This window comes from Macaca nemestrina, chromosome 3 (assembly GCF_043159975.1).
Source record: "Macaca nemestrina isolate mMacNem1 chromosome 3, mMacNem.hap1, whole genome shotgun sequence".
Lineage (NCBI taxonomy): Eukaryota > Metazoa > Chordata > Mammalia > Primates > Cercopithecidae > Macaca > Macaca nemestrina.
Window position 1 is genome coordinate 71742996 of NC_092127.1, and position 19642 is coordinate 71762637.

The 19642-nt window shown below is 32.4% G+C and overlaps 1 long non-coding RNA gene across 4 annotated transcripts in view; it reads right to left on the reverse strand.

The window, feature by feature from the left end:
- LOC105486200 (uncharacterized) overlaps positions 1-14668 on the reverse strand; it is a 308856-nt gene extending 294188 nt beyond the window's left edge. For 2 of the 4 annotated variants that reach the window (XR_011621065.1, XR_011621066.1), the window contains exon 1: positions 14194-14668. This is a non-coding gene — a long non-coding RNA (uncharacterized lncRNA). The remainder of the gene's footprint in view (positions 1-14193) is intronic. The other 2 variants (XR_011621067.1, XR_011621068.1) reach the window with 1 other exon arrangement.
- Between the last annotated feature and the right edge of the window lie 4974 nt (positions 14669-19642).

Genomic DNA, 19642 nt, shown 5'->3' on the forward strand with positions numbered 1-19642 from the left:
ACTGACTAGGAATGCACATTTTCTTAGCAAAGATGGAGAAAAAATAAGAGCCTATTTGAATAGCGTAGTTAAGAGATGATTTTGACTCAGATGAATACATCATCTGTAGTTTCTGGCTTTTGCAACTAGCTTTTGCATGAACTGAAAATGAAGCTATTGGACATCATATATCACACATACAGCTCCTATGGATCTGTATAAATAAGCAATGGTGATGATGAATGTATTTATATATTCATTCCAATTGATTTATAAGATACCAATTTATAAAAATGAAAAATATTCCCAATGTTGAACTATATTATGCCATTTGTATAATAAAAAGAAGGAATAGAGATAAATGCACTCACTTGGATATGTATATCTCCAGAATTCTATTTCATTTAAAAAACTTAATAAAATTGTTTGCCTTTGGGTACAATAAGATAGCTGTGTGAAGGAACTGGGAAGAGGGTTTTCTACAATATACCATAGTGTAACTTTTGAATTTTGAACCCTGAAAAGCATTAGCTACATAAAAAATAGGTATATAACATTTAAATATAAAAATTATAAACCTCAGAAAAATATTCAGCATTTTGGCACCTATTTGCTGTTTATTTGCAGTTTATTTTAGAGAAGTAATTTTAACTGTTGGAAACAATGCATGGAAATATATCCTAGTTCGGAGTGGAGGGGCAAAGTACCCTTCTCTCTGCTCTTTGTACATTTTTCAAAGTATACCTACTTCCACTGCCTTACCCTTACAGCATTTTCTGCTGAACCTCTTGTCACAGTTATTGATATCAAAATGTTATGCTCTTAGGTTAAGAACAGTCATAGTAAACAATCTTATAACTATGTATAGAGAAATATAAATAAGTTTCTAAAAGAAAGTCAGGGCCAGGTGCGGTGGCTCACACCTGTAATCTCAGAAATTTGAGAGGCCGAGACGGATGGATTACCTGAGGTCAGGAGTTCTAGATCAGCCTGGCCAATATGGCGAAACCCCGTCTCTACAAAAAATACAAAAAATTAGCCGGGTGTGGTGGCGCACGTATGTAGTACCAGCTACTCGCTACATGGGAGGCCGAGGCAGGAGAATGGCATGAATCCGGGAGGCACAGCTTGCAATGAGCCGAGCTCGCGCCAGTACACTCCAGCCTGGGCCACAGAGAGAGACTCTGTCTCAAAAAAAAAAGAAAGAAAGAAAGAAAGAAAGAAAATCGGCATCAATGGAATTTTATAAATTATATAATTTCGTGATTATTATTATGGTTTGCTACTGAACTGTGTTCACGGCCAAGTAAGCACTAGAATTTGATTACCCTATGAATAATGTATTACTTATTTTGGAAGACAGTAATCAGTTTGCTGTTATTAAGGAAGCACATAAGCAAATTTGCAAACACTGATTATAGAAGAAATGTATGTAGAGGCTTCATACAGCATAGTTTAAACCCTTGCTGCTGAATTCAGAAAACTTTGAATTTAGACTATATCATTTACTGAATGAGTGTTTCTCTTTTACCACATGATTAAAAAAAATTAAAAAGTTAATTTTTTTCTTGCTATTGTGGTTGTGATAACATGTAAAATAAATTTTTAAAACAATGAAGCCCTATTTATATTTATACCTTAAATATTGCTTATAACGTTGTTTATAAAAATTAAAATAAAACATGGTACATTTATAACCAAGATTTTCTTATGTACAAAAAAGATAACTGTATAGTATAAAATATTTAAATATAAGAAAAAGCTCATATTTTATTACTGGATTTAATTTACAATTTGGGGAGTTAAATATGGAAAGGTTTTAATGTAGTAAGATATTTAATATGTTAAAACATTTTCAAAAAACAAAATTCTGCTGATAGGCTTTTTTGGGGAAAGGTTTTTTTTCAGACAATCGGCTATTGAAAGGTCAAATAGAAGTTGGCATTCATGTGTGCTAAGTAATTAAAACAACTTCATAAGCAGGTTGTACATAATTATATTGCATGAATATTTTAAGTTTTTAAATATATATTTCTAGTAGAATGTGGTTTTGATTGATTTAATTCTCACAGTATTGTGGGTGTATGAGTCTAGTTGGAAATATTCTTTGGCCTGCTCATATAGCAGCAGATGCACTATTTGCATAAGTAGGATGTTATATGTGGGCTTGTATTTTTGGCTGCCTCTAGATTTATGACACCAATTCATTTTTTTTTTTTTTTTTTTTGCACAGATGTAAGAAAGACGCAATATGAAAAGAGGAGTTAATCAATTTCATTTTTAAAAATTGTTACAATAACTCTGATTCAAATCTGCATATATGTGAATATGATTACTTCATTCATAAACATGTATGAAGCAGAAAATTTTCAGTCACATAATGATGGTGCATTATAAAGTTAGCAATTAAACTAGAGGCTGATGCAGGCACATTATTTGTATTAAAAATACATTCATCTATTTTAATTATTGAGAAAAAAGTCATTTATAACACTAAACTGAAGAAATAAATGGCTTATTTTTTCAGAAAAAATATACTATTTTCTTATATAGAATATTAAATTGCTAAATGGTCATTTTAATACAGAAAAATATATAAATTATACTATACTATACAATATTGCTATTATATCATTTAGAAATCTCATGTTATTTAAAATTTTCTTCACTTAGCATGATATGTTTAGAATCCCTAGTAATAGCATACTGGCTTTCCTGTGTTTTTTCTCTGGTTTTCATACAGGATTTTTCTACTTGATATGACACATACTAATTTAAATGATTCAATTTGAAGTCAGTATAATGTAAAGCATCACATTTTATAATTTTAATATTTTTTTTTCCTAAATGGTACTCATTTTGTTATAACGATAAATGGGATATTTGTTTGAAAAAATTATAGTTTTAAATAAACTATGCAAATTATTCTTATTAATATTTATCTGAAAATGAAATGGTGCTTATCACTGTGGGGAAGGCTAAGAATGAGAAAAATGGGAGTACATGGCCAAAGGATACAAAATAGCAGATATGTAGAAAGTGCAAGCATAGATAACTAATGTATAAGATAAGTACTAATGCTAATAAACTTATATGGTAGTTTTTTTTTTTTTGATAAGTAGATTTTAGACACTCTCATCACCAATAAAGAAACTATGAGATGATAGACGTTAATCTGCTTCAATATAGTAACCATTTTACAATCAATATGGATTCCATAACATCATGTTGTAAAACTCAAATGTACACAATAAAATTTATTTTAATAATTGAAAATTTAAAAATTGAAAACCTGAGACAATTCTGATAGCTAAATGAGTAGTGAATTTAATGAATTAAGACTGGAAGCAGGGATGCCAGATAGAAACTGTTGCCGTGCATTAGGAGAAATGTTATAAAGTTTTGAATAAGTCAAGTAGTAATATAGGGAGAAAAAAATTGGTAATGTGAGAAATAGTTATAAGTGTATATTAAAATTATTTTGTAATTCATTTTTTCAAAAATTAATATATCACTTTCTAATTTTACTTGACATTTCAAAATATATTATCGAAAATAAAAGTAATGATAATTTTGGAAAAGAAATAGTTAAACTTCTATTAGAAACAGATATGTAGGTATAGATATATTAGATTGATAGATGTGATGTCTAGCTAGATATTGATACACTCACAGAGAACTGAAAAATAAAAATGGTAGAATTGCATTATAAAATTGGCCACGTTTGGGGTTGAGGAGAAGAATATTTAATTCATATTTATTTACTACTGAAGTCACAATACAGTTTCTTTTTTTTTGTTTTAGAAGATATAATGTCTCAAGCACGTCTAAATTAATTCTAAGATGTAAGTATCTGCTTAGGGAGAAGATTACTGAACTGCTGTATCCCAAATTAAAAATCTCACTGAGCCTTCTACCTTTGTATAATCAATAAAAGTTTATTTATAATAAAAATTTGGGGAGTTCATGGCCTTGGAATAACATCTCAAGTGTAAAAATGTATAAAATACTTTTACATAACAATTCTCCAGAATAATTTTCTGAAGGAGGATCCTTATCTATTTTTATTGCATGATGGGAAAACACAATAGAGATAATATCAAGGACTAATGATAAATATTTAAATGTTAAATTCTAAACCATTAAGGATTTGAGATGTTAACTCACAACTTACATTGTTTCTTCACTCCCCAATTGCTAGAATTATTGCCCCAGAAAACAAGCAGGTGTTTCCAGGAAGAGAAGAAAGCTTACATTTCCAAATTATTCTCGGGGGCCTCTACCTAAAAGGAGAGACTATCTTTAGTTTCCAAGGTTATCTGTAATACAAATATTCTTGCAATTCTTTTTGCTCAGAGGCCCAGACCAAGCAGGAACAGAAGAAATCCAGGAAGAATTCCAGTCTAACACTAAACAGAGTCCAATGTTTAATTTATCTAATAATTATTACAACATTACAAATATTTGAAAACATACTATAATGACATAAATTAATTTCTTTGCTTCATTTCATTTCAATAGTTTGCTTATTTGATTTATATCTTTTATTCACCTTGGTAAGCAGAATAATAGTTGTCCAAAGATGTCCACATCCTAATCCAGGAGACCTGTGAATATGATACCTTACAAGATAGACAAAAAGGATCCGAAAATATGATTGAATTAATTATCCTGAAATGAGATTAACCTGGATAATCTGAGTGGGCTCAGTGTAATCACAAGAATCCTCATAAGGGTCAGAGTTGGAGAGAGATGAGAAGATGATAAACTTCTGGCTTTAAAGATGAAGGAAGATGCCCTGTGACAAGAAATGGTGGCTTCCAGAAGCTGAAGACTAGAGAATCGATTCTTCCTAGAGCATCCAGAAGGAATATGTCTTGACACCTTCAAGCCTAGCAAAACCCATTTAAAACGCCTGGCTTCCAGAAATTTAAAACAATAAATTTGTGTTATATTAAGCAACTAACTTGGTGGAAATTTGTTGCACCGGATAGGAAACTAATATAAAATAAACTAATATGTTCACTGAGGAAAAAAATCAGAGTTGAAGAAATGTATGCGTCCCTATTGAAACTTTTTCGCTTATATTTTATTTAGCTATTATGTTAATATTTTCTCATATTGTTTGAAAACAACTCATATATATCTGATCTTTATTTTCTTTTAAAAGCTTATGCTCAAAACTCTTAAGTTTTTGCGAAGTACTGTATAGTATTTTTAATATTATTCTGTTCTAAATACCATATAATTAATATTTAATGTCTTTGTAGACCATCAATTGTGTGGAGGTATATCTCAATGAATTTCACATATGAATAAAGCCCCTAACCAGCACTTAGAAAGAGAACAATGTATAAATGGCACAATAAGTACCCTTTCTGACCCCTCTGGTAACTTTTTCCTCTATTAGATTCATAAAAATCTTACTCTTTTATGTCTGGCTTCTTTCTTTCAACATTTTTTTGTGTGAGTTTGACCTGTGTTGCTGCATCTAGCAATAATTTGCTAATTTTTATTGCTGTATAATATTGAATTGTATGCATATACCAGAGTGCATTTATCCATTTTAGATCATTAGATACTTAATTTTTTTGTGCATTGGAATACTTCTGCTATGAATACCTTGTCATGACTTTTTATGCTAATAGCTGTACATTTCTATTACATATAAAATGAAAATAATTTTGTTTCATATAGTGTGGACATTTTCATCTTTGATTGTTACTGCCAAGTGGTTTTCTAAAGTGTGCATGTCATTTATTTCTCCAACCATTTATGTATGAGAATTCCAAATGTCCCATATTCTCTCTAATACTAGGTATTATTCATCTTTTTTCACTTTGACCATTCTAGTTGGTTATAAAGGTATTTTATTTTTGTCTTAATTTGCATTCCACAGTAAGGAATACATTTTCACATGCTTATTTGCCATTTGAGGACTCTCAAGTGGGATGTACCTATCAGTTTCTCCTCATTTTTCTATTGAGTCATGTATCTTTTTCTTATTAATTTTTGAAAGTTATTTATATAGCCTGTTTACATTTCCATCTCACACTCTGTGGCTTGCCTGTTTATTCTCTTAATCTTTTCTTTTGATTAACAGAATTGTAGTATACTATAATTTATCAGTGTTTTTCATTCATGGTTAGTGCCTCCTGTTTTATCATAGTTTACTAAGTCTTTTCTTACTGAAAGTTTGTGAAAATATTTTCTTATATTTACTTCTAAATACACACTTCTAAATACAACAGTGTTTTAACTTTCCCATTTACGTCTAAAAAACATCAAGAATTAATTTTGTGTATGCTGTAAGGAAGGATAATAATTAATTTAATTTTTTTAATTTTAAAACAATTTTAGATTTATAGAATTATGGTGAAGAGCCTACAGAGAGCTCTGGTATATTTTACTCCAGTGTTATTAACATCTACTAACACACCCCTACTATTAACATCTTACAAAAGATAAATCCATTTGTCACAATTTATAAACCACTATTGATACATCATTATTGACAAAAAGCCTATATACTTGGTTTGTTTGTTTGTTTGCAATGGAGTCTCTCACTATCACCAGAGCTGGAGTGCAATAGCATGATCTTGGCTCACTGCAACCTCCGTGAACTTCAGGTTCACGCGATTCTCCTGCCTCAGTCTCCTGAGTAGCTGAGATTACAGGTGCACACCACCACACTCAGCTAATTTTCTGTATTTTTAGTAGAGATGGGGTTTTACTATGTTGGCCAGACAGGTCTTGAACTTCTGACCTCATGATCCACCCACCTAGGCCTCCCAAAGTGCTGGGATTACAGGCGTGAGCCACCACTCCCAGACCAAAAGTCTATATTTTATTCAAATTTTCCACTTTTATTTAATGCACTTTTTAAGTGAGATCTCACTAGGATACCACCTTACATTTAGTAGTCATGCCTCCTTAGGCTTTTTGTGGTTGTCATAACCTCTTAGACTTTTCTGATTTTTGATGACCCTGACAGTTTTGAGAATTACTGATCACATATTATCTAATACATACCTCAAGTGACATTTGTCGTACTTTTCTGATGATTGGACTGGAGAAATATGTTTTGAGGAGGAGGACAACAGAAGTAAAGTGCCATTGTCATTACATCATATCAGGGTTACGCCCTATCAACATGACTAAGAATTATTCATGTTAACGTTGATTATCTGACTTGAGGCAGTGTTTGTAAGTTTCTCCGCTGTAATTCTACTCTTTCTTTCTCTTTTGTACTGTATCCTTTAGAAAGAAGCTTTTATGTGCAGCCCACACTTAAAGAGTAGGAAGTTATGCTTTGCCCACTAATGGCAGATAAATTATTGGAATTCTTCTGTATAATATATTAGTCTGTCCTGTCCCATTTATTTATGTATTAATTCATTTATTTACATCATGATACATTCAAATATATTTATTTTATTTTATGGCTATAATTCAATGTATAATTATCTTGCTGTTTAAATTGTTCCAACTTTGCTCATTTGGAGTTCATTTGTTAGTTACCCGTGTTCTTTTGACATACTGAGATCTTCGTGTGTGTGTGCATGTGTGTGTGAGTGTGTGTGTGTGTGTGTGTGTGTGTGGTGTTTTTCTTTCATTATTTTTCCTTTTCTGAGCCTAATTTCGGGTATACAAGATGCTCCAGTCTCATCTTGCCTATTTCCAACCCAGTGCTAGATTCAGCTTTTCTCCAAGGTGTACAGATTCCTTTAACTGAATAATGTTATTAGAAACAAAGAAGTGGCAACTAAGTGTGCTTGTTGCTATTTGGGTAATGTTCCTTCTAGACCTCAGCTGTCAGAGCAAAAGCATATATATATATATATATATGTGTGTGTGTATATATATATGTATACATATATATGTCTATATATACAAGCATCTATAAATATTTCTGTATGTAACTATGTCTATATTAAATTAAACGTGAATTTATAATGATATCTCTAATCTATTACCACATGGATTATCATTCTAGTCACTTCCCATTGATTATTTGTAACTTCCCATTCTAAATGTAAGAAATATGGCTTCCAACATCTGCCATCCATTTGCTAAACTGACCAATGCCTGTATACATGTATAATGTTTGTAAAATTGTTGATCTCTACCCTTATAGGGAATAGTTTGATCAACTAGCATACAGTGCTTATCTAAAGCTCCCATTGCCTTTAGTCTTATAGATTCTACTCACTTTCAAAGCTACTAACATCAACACCTTATCCCTCATTTTACTGATTTCATACAGTTATATTACATTTACATTCTCTTGACAAATTTTGAATTCCATTTCGGTTCCACCGACTACCTAAATTTTTTTTAATTGCATACATTAAAGTGTACTCATTGTGCTGTACAATTTTATGTATTTTAAAAATACTTAATGCTTCGTATTTACCATTATGTATCAAACACAATAATTACATTATCCTAAAAATTCCCTGTGTTTCAGTTATTTAACTGCCTCGCACTTCAACCCTTAAACCCTGGCAACTCTCAATCTGTTTACCATCGCTGTAATTTTGTTTTTTCATGAAAGTCATATTAGCATAATGTAGCATGTAGTTTTTCTTTAGACTGGCTTCTTTCTTGCAGTAATAGAAAGAATAATAAAATAATGTTTATATAGCAATTGTCAGTGTTCACATGGTTAGCATTAGTAGTTATAAATTTCTTTCGGCAGAAGTGTGTCATACTTAAACATCTAGTTTTTCTAAATAGTTTTTGTGGAAGATAAATGGAAGCAAAACTTGAACCACATCATGTGTGAACATTGTTCTTGATAAAAGGTTATTAATGGCTGAAAAAACTCAAATGAGAACTTTAAAATATGATGCAATTTTTGTCAGCACACGTTTAATTTTAAGATCTATTTTGAACTCTACCCAAACCACCTGGGGAGAAATTCCTTCAGGGAAAATAAAAATCACTGCATCATGATTCTACTTGCTACCATTAACAGACATTGCAGACTTGTTAATAGGATCTGTCTTCAACATTTTCGGACCATATGTTCATGCAGATGAAACATTAACACTCGTTGATTGCACAATTCCATTAATCTCTATCATTCTTCTCACAAAATACTCTCCAATTAGGTATTCTTTCAAATACTATGATTCTTCTATGGATTAAATTTTTATCTCACTGACTTTTCAATCCTGACTTTCCAATCTCCATCTGAATATCTATTGTCCTCTGAAGCCCCATTCTATGGTGAACGCAGAAAAAAAATTATTCTGTATCCTCATGCTCTTTCCAGAATCCATGCACAATCTCCTTGCCTTAGGAGACATTTTCCTCCTTCCCCAAAACATCCATTTGTGGTAGTGTTGTTTTTCTCCTAACTCCCCTTGGCCTTTGTTTAAATGCCCATGTCATCTGTATACAGCGTTACAACCTTCACCCTTGCCTCTCTTCATAGTTAGGTAGTCAGTCTGTATTTTATTGAATTTTAAATTCTGGTTTCAGTGTCTTTCTATCTGTTACAATAATTTCTGTTTATCTGTTTTTCTGTCTCTTTCTCTCAACACATGCACATACATGCATACACGTAAAATAAAAAGCTACAATTTTTATATGGGTAAATAACACATTTAAAAGTCAACATTATTTTCTCAAAAATAGACTTTTTTCATAAAAAATGTATAAGTAACAGTCTATACTTAGAAGACAATAAATTGATTATAGTAAATGTCTTTGCTATAGTCTTATAATGTTCTCTAAAGTGACAATTTGGAACCACATTTTCTTTAGCATGTAAGTTTAGTGACTCAAAAATGGAAATCTTAGAGGTAATTCAAGAATATTCATTCATTTACTTATTCATGATTTCATTCATTTAAAAATCATTTTATGAGTGATTACATTATTCCAGGTAGTTTCTGAGAACTAAAGAAAAAAAATGACACTGACTTTCTTTGAAAAAATTTAATCCAGTAGAGAAATAGACATTCAAATGAAGAATTAAAATCTAATGTGATTTTTGATGTATTGAGTATATGAATGTGGTATAATTAGTGCTCAGGGAAGGATTTTCCAATTAACTCTACAACTTTGAAACACAGAGAAAAACTTGTAAAAAAGAACCTATGATATAATTGTATGTTCACTCACAAAGACCATATCCCTGTGGAAATGACAAAAATGATGACAACAATCATAGATTATCATTGTACTAAACATGATGGGAATATATAAAGAAGTCTAGACAATAACTAATTTAATTTTTATTTAATGTATCTATTAAATTCACTTCTTTTCTCTGAAGAGCTGCTATTTAAACTAAAATACAGTATTCAAGTCATTTTCTAACAACATTCACTGATTCTGCATCCTACATATAAATCTGAAGATGAATAAAATGTTTCTTTACCTTTAAGGTCTCAGAGTATATATGTTAAATCATACACAAAAAAAAAATAAATCAATGTGTTAAAGGTTACAAATTGAGTTTATTAAACTATGTGTTTAATACACTTGTTTTAACAATGTGTTAAGGGTTAAAAACGAGGTAAATTAAAGCATGGTTGTGGAAGTTGATTATGAGAAAGGAATGACAAATGATCTTGGCCTGGAGTAGGAGTTTGCAAGAAAAATGAGTGATGGAAGGTTGTTATAAAAGTTAAAAGAATGTTTTCTAAGCTATGTAATTATTGAAGGGTATTTCAATTTTGCGTAATGGTGAAAAATTATCTGTAGAATTTTGTGTGAGGAGTAAAAAAAAAAATTGAGGTTGAGCTATAAGTCAAATTTTCAATGGGTATAATATATCCAATTTTCAGGAAGATCACCATTTCTATCCCTAAAAAGAAATGCAGTGGCATCTATTAGATATTTATATTATGTAACCAGGTATAATTTAAACATATATATATACACACACACATATATATGTATATATAAAAATTGTTTATAAGTTTATTTTTTTATGTTTTTTCCTAAAAACTGGTCAAATATACTGGGTTTTAGATACATTTACCATGTCTCAACCTTTCTAACTATTTCTATGAGTGTGTGTGTGTGTGTGTGTGTGTGCCTATGTGTCTTTATTTCTCTCTCTTTCTCGCTTTCTCTCTTACTGACAGAAGTGATGAATTGATGTAGAGCACCATAAATATTTTAGATTTTCATTCTGAGTAAGGAAGACTGTATAAAGTAAATATATGCGATATTTACACAGACAGTAGGTCGTGCTAGTTAAATAATTTTCACAAAGAGTTATCCTTTGAAAAAACACATATGGTTTTCAGTTTTCAGTCCAGCATGTAAGAAGCATGGAAGTCATCATTCTGTCCAAACGAGTAAAAAACTGAAGACATTGATAAATTAATGAGTTTTCTTAGACCCTAAAAGCAGTGAGGTGACAAGTCAAACAGCTGTCCTCTAAATTGGAGACAGCAACAGGTGAATACAGATAATCATAACATACCAGAGCAGCAATGTCCAAAGAAACCCGTGCCTAGGTGGAAAAACATGAACCATGATTTATGAATTGCTGTGGGTTCAGTGTGGACAACTCTGAGACTTAAAAACTCCAGGGAGACAGTCATAGGTGGTTCCTCACTCTCTTGGGATTTCTGCCTCTCAATCTCTACCAGGTTTTCACAGTGAATATCACACACACACACAAACCCTGGACAGAACATATATTACTTATGTGTTTATATATTTGGATACAAAAGAATGATCAATATAAATAATTTACATAAAGTTACTGATATGATTTGGCGGTGTCCCCACCCAAATCTCAACTTGAATTTTATCTCCTAATTCAATCTTTTCAAACGTTTAGAAACAAAATGTTTCATGTAAAGTGGCAAAGTTCCTCTGTTATGCCTTTCACTGTTTAATATATGGAAATGCATATGCTCTTTACATGAATTTTTTTAGCTACAAGTGTCTGTCTTTTTCATCAAATGAGAGCTCACATTTGTCTAAGTAATACATTTTGAAACATATTTTGAAAATTAAAGAATATTATAAATCATGTCTAGGTAGGTACAAGTTCATGAACTATAGTTTGTGTTAAGCACTCCAAATAATTACATTTTAAATGAATGTATTTCTTAATCTCTTATTGGTTATTGTTAGTTGTTAATAAATTTTTTCTCATCTTTTTTTCTTCTTAAATTGTGTTTTTGCTGTTATTGTTTCGGAAACATTATAATCAATTACAGCATGGTTTTTTCATTATTTAAACCCTCTGCATGTGATTGAAAACAAAAATCTTTCTGAAAGTTTCAAACTTTAGAGTAATTTTTTGTGTCATTTCTTGTATAGAGTAGACCTAAGGTGGTGAATATGCAGTAGATTTTTAACTGAAATTGTTTTTATACTGATATAAATTTTGAAGCTGTTATACAAAATATATCACAATTTGAATTTAACTAGATGTAAATGCCTAACTTTAAGAGATAAAAAAATCTTAAGTGCTCCTTTTTCAAAGGACACCATATGCAAATAAAATTTTGTATGTGGAAAACACTTTTAACGAGTAACACTATAACCTATATTTACCAGTTATTTTCTCTCATTTGCATTATGGAAATTATGTTGAGTGAGTAGGAAACTGTTGAAACTGTTACTATGCTCCAAGGAAATGTCTCAGCAACCAATTTAAAATGAGAATTATTTGAAAATAGAATAAAACAACTTTGTAATGCATATCTTACTTTCATTGTGACAGAAATTATCGAGCTATTGCGTGAATACCTCTCTCTTTTCTTAAGGGAACTAGCTATATCTTTCTTGCTGTTAAGTGTACACATATGAGTAAATTCCACATCCAGACAATGGAATGTAAGTAGAAGTAATATGCTACACTTGAAGTCATTGCCTATGAAAACCCCTTTTACAATTTTTTACTGTATCTTTTTCTTCTATTCCAGGTAGAAATAGATACGAAATCCACAAAGTGAAGATGGTAAAGCTTCCATAGTCCTGTTTTCTTGAATAACTACATGAAGCAGAAATTCTCTAGCGTGCTGATAGGTCTTTATGTAAATCAGAAATTAACTTTAATTATAGTAAGTATTCAAAAAAGTAGAATTGCACAGTGAATGTTTCAGGGAGTTCTCTCCAAATTGTCTGGAAAAAATATACATATGCATAAAAAGTAAGATTTTTACTCCATTCGTAGTAGCTTTCCTGAACTCAATTTCCTACAGAACCAAAGGGAGGGGATATAAAATGGAGGGACCACAGAACGTCCCAGCTTCTTTCCAGCAATTAGTCACCAACAACTTTGTAAACAGCTAGAACCAAGTAAATAATTTTTTCTTTAATAGCAAGGCCACTCCCAAACTTTATAATATATATATATATATATATATAGAACAGCCAAGAATAAGATGCTTTACCAAAGACAAAGTTTCATAGTAAATTCACCTGAGTCATGACCCAAGCATATCTTTCTGCAGAATCCATATAGAAGGGTGCATATATTTGCACTTTAACTCTTCTATCCATGAGTATCAGCCTTCAATAAATGATGTTCTGGGGTTTAAGCAAAATAATTTATTGACATTACGTGCCACTGATTTCAGCTTTTATAATTCTAATAGCATTACCTTTAGCAAAACATTATAATTAGAGAACTATAATTAGAAGAAAATTTTTCTATCTCTTAGTTATTATAGTTTACTTAATTTATTGCTTATGCTTATTCTTTTTGTTACCCATTTCTTATTATATTTATAAATAATTTGCATACTAGTATTGTATTTCTATGCCTTGATTCTACATCTGATTTTAGGGAAAAATTTTACTTGAAAATGTCAAACATCCTGAGGGGAAAAAAAAATAGAAAGCAGATGCATATAATAATATATTTTATTTGCATACAACATCCATTAGCTCTAATGCATTAATGGGCTTTAAAGTAGATCACTCAAATATGAAAACAAGAAATAAAAAAATATATAAAGGGCAAAAAAGTTTTAAACTGAATAAGAAGAAAAGTATATTAAATAAAATATGTTGATTAAGATTATTTTGTGGAGAACATAAGAAAGACAGCAGAATAAGAATTCCCAGGCTTTACCCCTCACAGAAAAACTGATTTAAAAATAACATACAAACCAAAACACCCTTTAAAGAAGTCCAGAATTTTGTTAAGAAGTTGCAGTAGCCTGGACAACCACAACATTAATAACAACTACATTGAAATTGGTAAGAAGAGAAATTTCGCTTTACCTGCATCAGTATTTCCCCAAATCTGGCAAAACTCAGCTCCCAGTGAAATCATCTTGTCTTGTAACTTCTTCCTGATGGAAAAAGAGAAGGACGTATGCATCTAATGTCTCCAGGCTTTTGGTACTCTGCCCGAGGGAGGAACTGGCTTCTGTCTTGCCTCATCTGGAGTGCTGATGAAACTGGCATAGTTTGGATGTCCAATAACAGCTAAGGAGAGAGGAAAGGAGTGGGTGGCTTACTGCATCCAACATGGCTGTGCCAGAAAGGGGAGAAGGTGAAGAACATGAGGCTTCTGGACAAGGAAGAAAGAAGAGAAGTGAAATATGTCTTCAACATTCTGGTCATTTGGTGTGTTTTCCAAGGAACTAGTTTCTCCCTCACCTCACCCTTAGTACTGATGGACAGGCACAGTTTGGATGCCTGGAGACAGCTAGGAACAAAGTAAACAGGCAGGCATCTTGCTGCATTAGACAGAGCTCTGCAAGATTGGATGAAGACATGTAACTTGAGGCTTCTCCACAGGGAGGGAAGAAGAGGAGTACAACATGCCTCCAACGTCTCAGACAGTAGTACTTTCATCAGACATTAGAGGGAATAAGAGATTATAGGTTTTAGAAGAAAAGAAGGAGGAGAAGGAGAAAAGAAGAAGGAGGAGGAGAGGAGGAGGAGGAAGAAGACCAAAAACAACCAGAAAATCTCTCATTATAAATCCACATGCACAAATACAGACAAGACCCATCTATAAAAAAGGTTCTAGAGATTCCCAGAATCCCTTGAAAAGCTGAATGGTAAACATCTTTCCCTGTCAGTAAGACTGTAAGAAGTGGCTTTCTATTTCAAATGCACAGAAAGTGACACAAAGATACAAGGAACTTGAGAAATAAGAAAATATAATACAATCAAAGGAACAAAATAAATCTTGAATAACCAACTCTAAAGAAATGGATACTCATGAATTAATTGACAAAGAATTCAAAACAATCATCTTAGTGAATCTCAGTGAGTAACAAGATAACACATATAAACAACTAAACAAAATAAGAAAACACATGAACAAAATGAAAATACTGATAAGGAGATAAAAAACTATAAAAGAGGAACAAATCAATTTGGGAGCTAAAAATACAATAAACAAACTAAAATATTAACCAGAGGGGTTCAACAATAGGCTTAATCAAAGAGAAGAAAGAATTAGTAAAGTCTAAGACAGGTCATTTGAAATTATCCATCAGAGGAATAACAATAAAATCAAATAAAGTAACAAAGAGTAACAAAAGCTTAAAAGATTTATGGGAAACCACAAAGAAGTCAATTCATGCATTATGGAATTACCAGGAAAAGAAGAGAAATTGGTTTTGACAATGATTTTTTTTTTCTATTTTGAAACCAAAGCATAAGCAACAAAAGCAAAAACAGACAAGTAGGAGTCTTTTGAACCAAAAAGCTTCTGTATAGTCAAGAAAACAGAGTGAAGAGGCAACCTACAGAATGGGAGAAACTATAATAGTTCCAAACCATATATCTGATAAGGTGTAAATACCCAAAATATATTGGGAATTTGTACAACTCAATACAAAAACAAAAATTAAAAAAAAAAAAAAAACTCTTGGACAGATGATGTGAATAGGCATTTTTCAAATGAAGACATACAAATGCCAATAGGTATGTTAAAATATGCTCAACATCAGTAATGATCAGAGAAATGCAAATCAAACCCACAATGAAATATTATCTTACACTTTTTAGGATGGCTATTATCAAAAAGAAAAAAAAAGAAAAGTATTGGCAAAGATGTAAGAATTTAGAACTCTTGTATAGTGTCAGTGGGAATGTAAAACGGGGTAGCCACTGTGAAAAACAATATGGAGAGTCCTCAAAAAATTGAAAATAGAACATCATATGATCCAGCAATCTCATATCTGAGTACATCCTCAGTATGTATAAAAGAATTAAAATCAGGATCTTGAAAATATATGTACACTCCCATGTTCATTTCAGCATTATGCACAGTAACCAAGATGTGGAAAAACCTAAATGTCAATTGATGGATTACTGAATATATAAAATGTCGCATATACAAACAATGGAATATTATTTAGTCTTTAGAAAGAAGGAAATCCTGTCATACGTGACAAATTGGCTGAACCTGCAGGACAGATAAACACCACATGATTTCAGTTATATGAGATATGTAAAATAGTCTAATTCACAGAAATAGAGAGTAGAATAGTAGTCACCAGAGGCAGGAGGGGAAATGCAGAGTTGTTCAATGGGTATAGTTTCAGTTATGCCTAGGGTTAGCAATACTGTATTGTGTACTTAAAAATTATAGAGGATAGCTCTCATGTTAAGTATTCCTACTACAGTAAAAAGAAATTACATAGATATTATTTGCATATTGAATATGTAGAACTATTGTTTTTTTTTTCAACAACAAACAATTGCCTCTCTCAATTCTACTGAAATGTCAAATATTTACAGTCTGTTAGGCTCAAGTTTCTATTTTGGAAAGAACTATATGTTAGACATATTTCTTTAAAAATGTTATTCTACTCTAAGAAAAAAAGGCATCATATGAAATTAAAACTGGTTCTTGCCATTAGTATCAAGAGACAATAAAGAGTGATGATAACTAGGCAATCAGAAGGATGCATGTCCCTTTAAAATGGGGTAGTAATATTCACCTGGAGTCTTCTGTATTTAGGTGGGCTTGCTGTTGTAAAACTTGTTTTTAACATAGTTATCTGAATTTTTTCATGACATTTGACTTTTAAATATTGGCTTAAAAAATTATTGGCTTAAAAAAATCACACCAGCTATAATATTAAAAAAATTTTTTCCACAATTTCCATGATTAAGTTTCAAAGAAATTCAGTGGAGAGATGTCTTTTCAACAAATGATGCTCGACCTGTTTGATATGTATATTCAAAAGAACGAGATCATATCCTTTGCAGGAACATGGATGGAACTGGAGGCCATTATTCTTGGCAAACTAACACAGGAACAGAAAAGCAAATACTGCATGTTCTCACTTATAAGTAGAAGCTAAATAATGAGAACGCATCGACAGAAAGTGGAGAGCAACAGACACTGGGGCCTACTTGAGGGTGGAGAGCAGGAGGAGGGAGAACTTCAGGAAAACAAAACAAAACAAAACTATTGGGTACCTGGGGGATTAAATAAACTATACACTAGACCCCTGAGTCATGAGTTTACCTGTAAAACAAACCTGCACATATACCCCTGAACCTAAAATTAAAGTTAAAATATTAAATAATAATACCCATATTCATTAGCATATCAGAGACTAACATCTTTTGCACATTTAAATGTTTTTTTTTCTGATTTTTCTTTTTTTTTTAATTAATTTATTATTATTATACTTTAAGTTCTGGGGTACATGTGCATAACGTGCAGGTTTGTTACATATGTATATTTGTGCCATGTTGGTGTGCTGCACCCATCAACTCATCAGCACCCATCAACTCGTCATTTACATCAGGTATAACTCCCAATGCAATCCGTCCCCCCTTCCCCCCTCCCCATGATAGGCCCCAGTGTGTGATGTTCCCCTTCCCGAGTCCAAGTGATCTCATTGTTCAGTTCCCACCTATGAGTGAGAACATGCGGTGTTTGGTTTTCTGTTCTTGTGATAGTTTGCTGAGAATGATGGTTTCCAGCTGCATCCATGTCCCTACAAAGGACACAAACTCATCCTTTTTTATGGCTGCATAGTATTCCATGGTGTATATGTGCCACATTTTCTTAATCCAATCTGTCACTGATGGACATTTGGGTTGATTCCAAGTCTTTGCTATTGTGGACTGGTGCTGCAATAAACATACGTGTGCATGTGTCTTTATAGCAGCATAATTTATAATCCTTTGGGTATATACCCAGTAATGGGATGGCTGGGTCATATGGTACATCTAGTTCTAGATCCTTGAGGAATCGCCATACTGTTTTCCATAATGGTTGAACTAGTTTACAATCCCACCAACAGTGTAAAAGTGTTCCTATTTCTCCACATCCTCTCCAGCATCTGTTGTTTCCTGACTTTTTAATGATTGCCATTCTAACTGGTGTGAGATGGTATCTCATTGTGGTTTTGGTTTGCATTTCCCTGATGGTCATTGATGACGAGCATTTTTTCAGGTGTCTGTTGGCTGTATGAATGTCTTCTTTTGAGAACTGTCTGTTCATATTCTTTGCCCACTTTTTGATGGGGTTGTTTGTTTTTTTCTTGTAAATTTGTTTGAGTTCTTTGTAGGTTCTGGATATTAGCCCTTTGTCAGATGAGTAGATTGCAAAAATTTTCTCCCATTCTGTAGGTTGCCTGTTCACTCTGATGGTAGTTTCTTTTGCTGTGCAGAAGCTCTTTAGTTTAATGAGATCCCATTTCTCAATTTTGGCTTTTGCTGCTGTTGCTTTTGGTGTTTTAGACATGAAGTCTTTGCCCATGCCTATGTCCTGAATGGTACTACCTAGGTTTTCCTCTAGGATTTTTATGGTATTAGGTCTAACATTCAAGTCTCTAATCCATCTTGAATTAATTTTCGTATAAGGAGTAAGGAAAGGATCCAGTTTCAGCTTTCTACTTATGGCTAGCCAATTTTCCCAGCACCATTTATTAAATAGGGAATCCTTTCCCCATTTCTTGTTTCTCTCAGGTGTGCCAAAGATCAGATGGCTGTAGATGTGTGGTATTATTTCTGAGGACTCTGTTCTGTTCCATTGGTCTATATCTCTGTTTTGGTACCAGTACCATGCTGTTTTGGTTACTGTAGCCTTGTAGTATAGTTTGAAGTCAGGTAGTGTGATGCCTCCAGCTTTGTTCTTTTGACTTAGGATTGTCTTGGCAATGTGGGCTCTTTTTTGGTTCCATATGAACTTTAAAGCAGTTTTTTTCCAATTCTGTGAAGAAACTCATTGGTAGCTTGATGGGGATGGCATTGAATCTATAAATTACCTTGGGCAGTATGGCCATTTTCACGATATTGATTCTTCCTATCCATGAGCATGGTATGCTCTTCCATTTGTTTGTGTCCTCTTTGATTTCACTGAGCAGTGGTTTGTAGTTCTCCTTGAAGAGGTCCTTTACATCCCTTGTAAGTTGGATTCCTAGGTATTTGATTCTCTTTGAAGCAATTGTGAATGGAAGTTCATTCCTGATTTGGTTCTCTGTTTGTCTGTTACTGGTGTATAAGAATGCTTGTGATTTTTGCACATTAATTTTGTATCCTGAGACTTTGCTGAAGTTGCTTATCAGCTTAAGGAGATTTTGGGCTGAGACAATGGGGTTTTCTAAATATACAATCATGTCATCTGCAAACAGGGACAATTTGACTTCTTCTTTTCCTAACTGAATACCCTGTATTTCTTTCTCTTGCTTGATTGCCCTAGCCAGAACTTCCAACACTATGTTGAATAGGAATGGTGAGAGAGGGC